Below are 12,152 nucleotides of genomic sequence, written 5' to 3' on the forward strand. Positions count from 1 at the left end.
AATTAAAAGGGGGGGGGGGAGAAATTTTTGACAAAGAAAAAAATTCTTCAGGGATTTTGACTGTAAAATAGCTTACATTTCTATTGTTTAGTTTTTACTCGAAAGATTACTGAGGGGACACAGGGTATAAATCAGCTTTCTTTTCAGTAGTAAAATATATATTGTTAAAATTGCCCCCCCCCCCGGTTCCTATGGGCTCGATACCATATACTGCCTTCAACAGAAATGTCTCCTTTGTTTAACAGAAATGCCTTCCCTGTTAAGGAGAACAACCTATCCTAAAACTGAGAAATATTTTTAACTCTGACCTTTCATTTCACATACATAGGGTAATTGTGATAAATGGGTGACCCCCATTTACTTCCAACATTTCAATGTTAAAGGTCAGGGCTAAATTAGGTGCCTTGATCAAGCATCATTGATATATCTAGTTTTAGATATTACAGTTGAAGTAATTAGCCTTTAACGTTAACTAGTAATGAAAACTTGCATGTTTCAATATAAAAGAAATCTTTTTTACAATACATATTTTCATTACAACGCATTTTTTATTTAGAGGACGATCATTTGATTTTGAAAAGGGGGGTGGCAATTTTTTTTATTTTTATGTCAGTCGAGGATTATTTATTTTCGAGATGATCAAGGAGAGATTATTTATTTTCTTATTCACTGAAAAAAAAAAATCCAAAAGCCTATAAATTCCTGCAAAAATAGCACACGTATATGAAACTAAAAATTCATGTGAAATTGCTGTATATTGTAACGAAAAAATGATATATATTATTCCTCCTTGTCCAAACCTACGCAATATACCACTCGATATGCGTATGGTATACTTATAGTATTTGCTTCATTTTTATCCTCTATGATAGTTAGTAATGAGCGGGGAATTTCCTCTTTTCATTGAAATTCACTGGTAATATGAACCCGCCGCAAGAAAAAATACTGAAAATATTTTTAACAATGTATTTGACCAACGCTTTAACTCCCTAGCTTTACAGTTCCCCTCCAAAGGTTTTAGGTCACCTGAGTCACTCAGTTGACCATCCGTTTTTTGTCTGTCGTCGTGCGTTAACATTTGAACATTTTCAGCTTCTTCTCCGAAACCGCTACAATCCAATTTCAACCAATTTTGGCATATAACATTTATGAGTGAAAGGAACAAAATTTTTGAATTTCATGGTCCCTGAAGTTTATCTTTGAAAATCTTCTTCTCTGCTCCCGAGTATAAAACAAAGAGACTAAGTGCATAGTTATGATGAGCAAGAATGCCTTTTCCAAAATTGTGAATTTCATGGCCCCTGGGTCAGGAGTTCTGGTGTTAGGACGGAGCTCTATTGATTATTTAGTGAAAATGCATTAATTCTTTGAAAATTTTCTTCTCTCCTCCTGGGTATTATGAAAAGAAACTAAGTGCGTGGTTATGATGTGTAAGGTGCTTCTTCCAAAGTTGTGAATTTCATGGCCCAAAGGTCGGGGGTTCTGGTGAAAAGGGGGGTCTCTATTGATTATATAGTGAAAAAGCATGATAATTTTCTGCTCCTAGTTATAAAGCAAAGAAGCTAAATGTATACATGTAGCTAGGAGGGGTGATCAAAAAGTTCGCGATCTCCATAAAAGAAATAAAATTAGGTTTCAGAGTGTATCATTTTTAAAAGTATTCCTAATGAACATCTGCCACCGTTCTGCCCATGCGCGAATCACGTGATCCAGGCGGTCACGTGACATGCTCCGTAGCGTTCTGTTCAAAGTAGCTTAAAGATTTTTCCGAGTCTTAAATATTTCTTACCACGAAAGTTATTTTTTTAAACAAGAACAATCCATTTGTCAGAAATGGCTAGATCTCGGCAATAGGATGGGTAGATAAGGATATTCTTTCCCCAACAGCTGCCCAAAAGAGCATAGTTACCATCAAAACCCGAGTCCTCTGTTTTGGGAGCGTCGTTTATCAGCTGTTTATCCAATGTGGATAGAGTACGGATGCCTTCTTTTCATCATATCTGATATGTTTAAAGTCTTACGTACAGGGATGGGGTAATTGTAATTAGTATTTGTAATTGAGTGTAATTAATTACATTTTCTAAAGTAATTGGAAGTAATTTGTATTTGAGCCAGTCTTCAATTACAAGTAATTGAATGTATTTAAATACATTTCCAAAAATGTCATGTATTTTCAATTACTTTTCAATTACAATTCAATAACTTTTTTTTAAGTTATAAGTTTAAAAAGGTGTCTTTTCAAGATACACAGTTCAGTATACCTGTGTGGCATGGGCTTGTGTTTGTGCAACAATTAAATGTCTCAGAATGCTTAATTTGTTTATACAGCATGTCACACTGCCAGGGCAATACGTAGTGGTCTAATTTTGTCCAGGTGTGAACCCCTCTAATACCCAAGAACAAAAACACTGACTAAAAGTTCATTTCATTTTTCATTTTCATTTTATTCACTCACACCAACATCAGTGGTACATGAGGTACAATAAATTAGTCGTCATAATTGTGACAAAAATAATAAATATAATTATGATACAATAGCATAAATGAGGGGCATATACATATGTACATAGTATAGCAATAAACATACAATGAAAGAAGAAAAGAAGAAAAAAAATGGTATGATAACATTTAAATTATGGAGGACAGACGGTGTCGTTTATATTAGATATAAATATACAAAGGTTTTTTTTAAAGTTTTTAAGTTTGTCGTTGACATAATTTCAGAAAACTTAAGTGTATTTGGCGTTTTACAAAATCTGGGATGTAAAAGATTCTTTCTGATGCTGTTCAATGTTTTACATTCTAGGATGAAATGAAATTCGTCTGCTATTTGCCCTGTATTACACAATTTACAAACTCTTTCATCCAGTGGAATATTTAACCATCTACCAGTTTCAATTGGGAGGTGGTGGTTTGAAGTTCTAAATTTTATTAGTATTTTTTGGAGTGTACTAGGTAAAATACTTAGATATTTTTCAAATCCAAAATCACTCTTAAAAATTTTGTAAATTTGACCTTTTGATGAATTATTTATATCACTATGCCATTTTTGAATAAATTGGTCGCTTAATCTTTGCTTCACTGCTGCAAGTACCCAATTCCTGTCAATGGGACTTTGTTCATACCAAATGTTGGAGAACCCACAAGAGGTTAAAATTTTATAAATGAAATCTACCCATAGGTTTTTTGGACCTCCTTGAAAATATTGAGAATATAGATATTTATACAAAACACAAACTATTTTGTTTTCTAAAGAATTCGGGGTAAGTAATTTTAACCAGTAGGAGATCATTCTTGTATAAATATTAATATACAATGGGAATCGCCCAGTCTCCCCATACACCATATTTTCTATTCACTATAGTAAAAACCTTATTCAGAACCAAACATGAATTCTTTTCATGTCAATTGAGTGATGCAGTGTTTGAAAATCTGATGATGATTAAAATGAAGTCAAAACAGTAAAAAAAATTTCAGTACATAATGCTTTGTATCTCAATGCCGTTTATATATGTATTTGTTCTCAAGATTTTTTTAAAAATAAAACTTAAGTAACTGAAATGTATTTAATTACATTTATCAAAGTAATTGAGAGTAATTCATTACATTTGAAAAAATCAATGTAATTGTAATTGCAAGTAACTGACAAAATTATCAATGTATTTGAAAGTAATTAATTACATTTCAAAGTAATTGACCCCAACCCTGCTTACGTAAACGATTTTTTTTAGGGATTTAATAATTATATTATTGTTAAGATATTCCACTATTTTTCTAACTATAACTTGACGATCTTTCATAACAAATTGCTCAACTAAGGACATATCTCTTCCCCAGTTTGCTTTAACCAGTTAACTGGGCAACAGAACAAACATCATTTTTAATCATCTCCCTTCCTTCACTAAAACAATCAATCCAATTAATGATTGAACTTCTGGCAAGTCTTTTGTCTTCATAAACATTGTACAAATTATTTTATGTTACTGCAAAGGAATTTCGAAGATATACGAAAAACTCTACAGCCGTTCGCTGCTCGAGTACGACTGAGTCAACTATTTTTCGTCACAAGTCATCTATAAATAGACGTCATTTTCACATTGTGACGTCACAAACATGGAGCAAAACATCACATATCTGCTATTTATAGAACATTTGTACGACTATATGTGTGCCAAATTTCTTTCTGATCTGAATTATGGTTTTGTAAATATAGAGATTTTTCGCGAACTTTTTGATCACCCCTCGTATAATGAGCAAGGATGCTTCTTCCGGAGTTATGAGTTTCATGGTCCAGTGGGTCAGATGTTCTGGTGTGAGGGTGGGGCTCTATTGATAATATAAGGAAAATGTATTAATTTTTTAAATCTTTGAAAATCTTCAACTAAATGCATAGTTATGATGAGGGCACCTCTTCCAAATTTGTGGATTTCATGACACTGGGTCATGGGTTCTGGTGTTAGGGTGGAGCTCTGTTGAATCTATAGTGAAAATGCATAATTTGTTTGGAAATCTTCTCTGCTCCTGGTTATCTTGGAGGCAAGCAGAGTAAAATTTTAATAAGCTAGGATATTTTACCAGATTTTTGAAATTCTTGACAATTTGGCCAAATTTTCTGATGCTGGCCAGGGCTCTTTTGATTTGTATTCTTCTGAGAGAAGTTATTCCCCTTTGCCATTCATCTTTGATAACTAATCACTGTAAATAATGTTTTTGAAAGATTAATAGAATAAGAGAATTATGCAAGAATTTTTATTGTATTATACGAAAAGTACTTTCTTAGTTTTAGTGATCAGGTACACTTGTAAATAACAGATAAATAAAAATGAGACAAAAAAAAAGCTTATTTTGTTAGATGTTCTTCAAAGACCAAGAGAGGCCAGTTGTGAGGAGTAAAGCAATTCCAAGTTTTTTTCTATGTTTAGCGTCCACCCATCTTTCAAAAACCTACCTACCTATTCGCAAAAACACACAGACCGAAGAAAAAGAAAACAAACTTCATAGTAGTAAAAGTAACGTCAATCAAATGATTTGATTTCAAAAAATTATATTTTTCTCCTTTCTAGATCTATACTTTAACAAAATCAAGGTACTAAATGCTTAAAATATACCAAATATGAAAAATTGTAGACAGATCATTACAGGAAATGATAGAATTCAAAGATTTCGACCAGAATAATCAATTTCGGGTCTCCTGATTTTGTTTTGTTTTTTTTCTGATATTGGGTTCAAAAACAAGGCGGACGCTAAACATAGAAAAAAAACTTGGAATGGCCTAATAGTATGGTATTAAAAATTCTAACGAAGCACTGCTGTTTTGTTAAAAGTCTGCATGGTGATAGTAATAAATGGGGGGCAAGTAGAACTTATGGGTTGTTTCCGAGTACTAGACTAATTATTTCGTTGATTCTGATCATCCTATTTCTCTACGTTTTAGGCTACGAAGCTTCATCTATCAATTTATTTTATACTTCTGTGTATCCTCTAAATTGTTGTATTATACTCAGGTGACCGTTAAGGCCCTTGGGTCTCTTGTTTATTACAACTTCAATTTACCTGCCCAGCCCCCCCCCCCCCCCAAAGGAAAATATTCACATACACACACCCTCACACACACGCACTAGTCCTACCCCTTCTTAATAGTAAACGGATCTAACCAAAAAAAAAAAAAAAGATTGTTCAATGGAAGTTCAATTAAATAAATAATTTGACTTGCCTGATGGAGTAAGGACTTGCAGAAATCAAAAAGATATGCGCCGTTTAACGAAGTCCCAATTTATGCAGAATAATGCTTTCTAGGTACGAGAAAATGAATTTTAATGGGAGGAGCTTCATATAGTGCAATGTTTCCTTTATTGGTCAGTTGTTAAAGAATAGATGACCAATGAAACATTTACAACATTGTTTCACTTCAAGTTTCCTTCTTGAATAATAACTTGCAACAGGTTGTAAATATAAACTTTTATTAACTTTTACCTTTTTCCTTCGTCCCTTTTTCAGAAACCACAATATTTCCAGTGTTAACTCTTTATGTGCTTTTGTGTGTGTAAAAAAGGGTGGGGGTGGGGGGCTTACATTGGCACAATATCTGATCAGATACTGACATGCAAAGGGAGCACTTGATAGCCTGTTTTAGTTAATTTTATTTTCTTATATATTGGTACTCGTATATTTTCATGTAGAGTACAATTATATTGTCTGCACGGGTTGTATACATAGTGAAACAGATGAGCCAATATTGTGTTGACTATGTGTCAAAGTTTTGTCAATAATGATAATTACTAAGAAATCATAAGAACCATGGTTAAACCTTCGTAATGAAATTGCATGTTGTCAATATGCAAAGTTAATGTACATTTAATATATTTTTTAAAAAATTCTCAAGACCACTGGGCCAGAAGAGAAAAAATTGCCTGAAAGCTTCTCTATTTTAAAAATTGCTGAAATCATGGCTCTAAGGCTAAAGTGGGACCAGGGTAGGGTTCAACGTTTGTTATGGGGATATCTCAAGAACAACTGGGGATATCTCAAGAACAACAGGAACATGATAAGTCATATTAATATGCGACATCGTCAGATACCGCATTTTCAGATTTGTTCAAATCCTGGCTCGGGGAGGGGGAGGGGGTGGTAATCTTTTTTTTATGGAAATACTAGCATATATATATATATATATATATATATATATATATATATATATATATATATATATATATATATATATATATATATATATCTTACTGTCGTCTACCTGTATGCCGAATTGTATTGAAATCAGACCAAAACTGTAGCTAAAAGTAGCGTTTTAAAGGAATTTCACAGAATTTCTATTTTTAGTAACCATGGCAACACCGTTCATCAAAATAAAAAACCGATGCATAGAATCACGTATCATAGTGTTGCATACTTGTATGCCAGTTATGTTGAAATCGGATCAAACTGTAGGAGATATAGAATTTTAAAAGTATTTTACAGAATTTTCTATTTTTTGGTAACCATGGCAACACCGTTCATCGAAATCAAAAAGCGATGCATAGAATTATGTATCTTAGTAAAGTCTACTTGTCTACCAAGTTTTATTGAAATCATACCAGAACTGTAGGAGGAGTATTTTGAAAAATTGTTAACAGTCAGACGAACGGATGACGGACACCTTACTATCGCATAAGCGCTTCTGATCTCTGACCAGGCGTGCTAAAATGTAATCGCCTATTAGAGAAATACCGACATCTTACGAACGAACGTAACTCGCCCTAACTTCCCGTATCTCGGTAGTTTTCCAGGGACCAGTTATTGCACCTAGTTTAATATTAATAAATCTGAAAAATTAAGTATATGTGTATAATAGAACGGACAATATTTTAATCACTTTGTAAATGATAATTTCACCTGTCTAATTTTCTGTAATCACTTACAATGTAATTAAAAGCGGACAAGTAGAAGAAAATACGCCAAAATACCTATGACGGGTTAGGAAACACATTTGTCATGCGTCAGTGGTTATATTTAAACTCATTCCCTGTATAAATCCATGCAAAGACAACAAGTTACTAGGTGATGCGCATATATAGTGTCTTGTTTAAAAGTGTACATTTATGCGTTTGTAAGAGAGAGAGAGAGAGAGAGAGAGTGCGCACAATAGACAATAATTGTTGTAATGAATTATACAATGTAGCATTGTTCTCTAACGTTTCAGAAATCAACCATTAAAAATCAGAAAATAGTTGGCACTTCTCCGGAAAACGTAATATTTTTAAATTGGTGGCGCTTAGATGTTTGTATACTTGGGGAGGGAGAGGGGTCGAAGCTCAGCTAATCGAATTAAATGTCCATTTCCATTACATTTAAGTAAATACATGGAATACTACGATCCATATACTACAATCCTTATAAAAGTAGAATGGGGCAATGCATGCATATGCAATATTTTTTTTTCTATATCGTATCTAGTAAAAGAAAAAGTAACTTCATAAAGAAAGAAGGGTAGGTTTTTCTTTATGTGAAATATCACTTCAAAGAAATAAACGAGCATTCATATGATAGACAGTGTCTTCTTGGATGAGGTAATCTTCACTTAATTTATCTTTCAGCTGCCTTTCATGGTATATGTTATATCTGTATAGATATGAGGATTATAAAAGCTGCAAATTATGCATTTTGGTAAGGTTACAGACGTAACTTCGTTTTTTAAAAGTGGTTGGGGGGGGGGGGGGGCAGCCAGAGAGAAAAAATCAACTCACCTGAAAAAACCTGACAACCAAAAAAAACCTTCTTTCTTTACGAATTTTTTTCATACATCACTACATTAGCCTAATTTGACTATACTGCAACAAAGGGGGGGGGGGGGACAACAAGCCTTTCAATGAACATTTCCAACAGTAAAAAGTAATGTGTGGAAAAGGTGGGGGCAGGCCACTCTGATGCTACATGTCTGAGGGTGGTGTATATTTATTAAATTTTCTTTACACTCAATGTTCTATTATGTCATTGTTTGTTAAGCATGCATTATTCGTCAGAATATAAAATTACAAGATACACTGTATACGTGAAGGGTAGCTTATGACCCCGCACGCAGAGTAATTTTGACCGAAGCTCTAATGTACAGAAAAAAAACTATAGTCGAAATTATAACTTGCGTCACCTCTAAGAAAAAAAATCATAGATTGATTCAAGTATACTGACAAAAAGATACTGTAGTTCTCAAAATGTGAATAATTGAAATAACATCAAGTGCATGACGCTGATTCACTGATTTTCACTGAGTTGTCAACGCATGCTTCAAATGTACCTGCTCACACGGGCAAATAAACAAAACAGACGAGTTTTCACTGATGTGTAGAAGTAGTTTTTACTAATATTTTTTTTTTCATTTTTTAATACAGTCATGAATTCTTTCTAGTAAAATTAATATTGCTGCAGATTTATTTATTATTCATTAGTCGAATTATAAACATATAATTTTCGTTTTTAAAAGTGGGAGGGGTTTGGGGAGCCAGAGAAAAAAAAAATCAACTTACAAGAAAAAATCTGACAAACAGAAAAACAAAACAAAACAACAAAACAAAAACAAAAAAAAGGGGGTGGGGTGGGGGTTTAAACTCGAAAATCCTTTTTCATGGGGGGGGGGGGGGTTCCAACTTTTTTCGGAACAAAATATTCTTCATACATTATCATAAAAAAATTGGGTCGGTAGATATGTAATAATTTTTTTTTCCAGAAAATTTCAACATTCTTATTGATGAAGAAAGAAAAATCAGGAGGAAAAAAATATCGTTTCCTCAGGTTAAACAAGTTTTGAGTCGGGTCATTTTTAGCCAGTCGTTGAGGGCAAAGAAACAATTTTTTAAAGATGGTCTAACCTAATTTGGCTGATACCACGTGTCTGAAATTACTCGCCGAAGCAGCATTCATGTTTACAGGGGTTACTAAGGCCAATTTCTGTTAAGCTGATTTGCATTGCATTTTAATTTGTAAAAAAAAAAAAAAACTGAATATTTTGAATGAAATGTGCATGAGTTTCAGTTGCAAAAACGTTCTCATATATGTCACATCAGGAATGGCTATTTATAAATTTTCTACACAGATATTGTCAGAGGTGATAATTCCTTGTAATGGCTAAGAAAACTATCAAAATAAAATTAAACTCGGCTTCAATATACATGTACATGTAATATAGCCGTATGAATCCATGGGAAAAAAGCCCGCTCGTAATTTTTCGGTTGATAAGACTTCTTCTTAGATACATACGATCCTTCGACGTAATTTTGCTCCAGTCTTTGCCCCCCCCCCCCCTTTCAGCTTCTTGATTTTTTTAAAATTAAATATTTCGGATTTCCAACGTTTTGGCATGAGCATTACTTAAGAGACATAAATTGTTTAAATGCGCATCTAGTGCATCAAAATTGGCACCGTATATGATTTACATGTACAAAGTTTAGCCAGTAGCATGAACAAAAGGGCCATTGTTTTATGTTTATTTTTTAACTCTAACTTTTTCGTAAGACAGAATCTTTGACTTCATGCTTCAAAATGAGACATTTTCCATATTCCGTTTAGATGTGTATTACCCTTTTCGGAACCTCTTCGCTCGTTTAAATGTCCATTGAAATGTATTGTAGCGTTACGGTAGCGACTACGACAAGAAGTAATTTTGAGGTATCCTGCGGGGATTTTATCTTTTGAAATCGCAATAACATTGAAGAATTCAATAATGCAAATGTGAATACAATGAACGATCCCCTTTTTTGGTTACGTTCGTTCGTAAGATGTCGGTATTTCTCTATTTGGACCAATATCCTACCTCAGGAGGTCATGAATTGAACAAACTTGAATCTGTGCAACCTGAGGATTTTTGTGTTTTAACCCGACTAATAAAGGCCCTTCTCTCATGATTTTTCGTACACGTGTATACTTAAGTTCTATTATGGCCCCACTCTTGATTTGAACATCTTTACAGGAAAGCATACACATCACAGGCTTTCCGATCGCTTTGATCTGACCGACATGTATAAAAACAAGAGGCCCAAGGGCCTTAACGGTCACCTGAGAATAATACAACGATTTAGAGGATCCATAGAAGTATAAAACAAACTGATAGATGAAGCTATGTTGCCTAAAAGCAAGATAAATAGGATGACTAGATCAACAAAATAATTAGTCTAGTATTCAGTAACAACTTCTAAATTAAGTTCTAATCTGTCACCCATTTATCACTATCACCATGCAGACTATTAAAAACTATTAAAGCTTCTGTACTATTTTTTAACCCCATAACATAACCTCTCACATTGGCCTCTCTTGCTCTTTGAAGAAAAATTAAGATAAGTTATTTTTGTCTCATTTTTATTTATCTATTATATACAAGTCTACCTGATCATTCAAACTATAGAAGCACTTTTTGTACAATACAATGAAAATTCTCGCATAATTCACTTATTCTTTTAACCTTTCAAATGCATCATTTACATTGATTAATTATCAAAACTGAATGGCAAAGGGGAATAACTTCTCTCAGTATGATACAAATTAATAGAGCCCTGGTCTGGATCATTAAATGTTAAAAAATCTGGTAAAAATAGCCTTGCTTATTAAAACTATTAAACTGTTTGCTTCCAATATACCCAGGAGCATAGAAGATTTTCAAAGAAATAATGCATTTTCACTAAAGATTCAACACAGTCCTACCCTTACACCAGAACCCATGACCCAGGGTCATGAAATTCAAAAATTAGAAAAGGTACGCTCATCATCAAAACTAAACACTTAGTTGACGATTTTCAAAGAATTAACACATTTTCACTATATTTTCAATACCACCCCCCCCCCCCCCCAGCAAAAACAAAAAAAAAACAAAAAAAAAAACAAACAAACAAACAAAAAACACAACACCTCACCCTGAGACCAAAAGTTTTAAATTTTTTGTAAGAAGCACCCTTGATCATCATAACCATGCACTATATGTACCTACTCAACACCAAGGTGCAGACAGGATTATTTAATAGAATTAAAGCATTTTCACTAAATAATCAATAGAGCCCTGCCCTAACACCAGAACCCCTGACCCAGTGGCCATGAAACTCACAATTCTGGAAGAAGCACTCTTGTTCATTATAACTATTACCTTAGTTTCCTTGTTTTGTAACCAGGATCAGAGAAGAATATTTTCAAAGAAATTATGCTTTTTCACAATATAATCAATATACCCCTCCCCCTTTTTTTTACCAGAATACCTGACCCTGGGACAATGATTTACAAAATTTTGGAAGAGGCATCCTTGCTTATCATAATTATGCACTTAGTTTGTTTAAATAATAAGCAGGAGCAGAGAAGAAGATTTTCAAAGAATTAAGACATTTTCACTATTATAATCAATAGAGCCCCACCCTAACACCAGAACCCCTGACCCAGGGGCCATGAAATTCACAAATTTGGAGGAGGCTTTGAGCTCATCATAACTATGTACATGTATTTAGTTAGTCTGTTTAATACCCAGGAGCAGAGAAGATTTTCAGAGTAATAATGCACTTTCACTATTTGATCGATATATGGACCCCCCCCCCCTTTTCACCAGAACCCCTGACCCAGGGGCCATGAAATTCACAATTTTGGAGGAGGCACTTGTGCTCATTTTAACTATGTACTTAGTTAGTCTGTTT

This window comes from Saccostrea echinata, unplaced genomic scaffold, assembly GCF_033153115.1.
Source record: "Saccostrea echinata isolate AGI-Se365-2 ecotype Australia unplaced genomic scaffold, CSIRO_AGI_Sech_v1 ptg000009l, whole genome shotgun sequence".
Classification (NCBI taxonomy): Eukaryota; Metazoa; Mollusca; class Bivalvia; order Ostreida; family Ostreidae; genus Saccostrea; species Saccostrea echinata.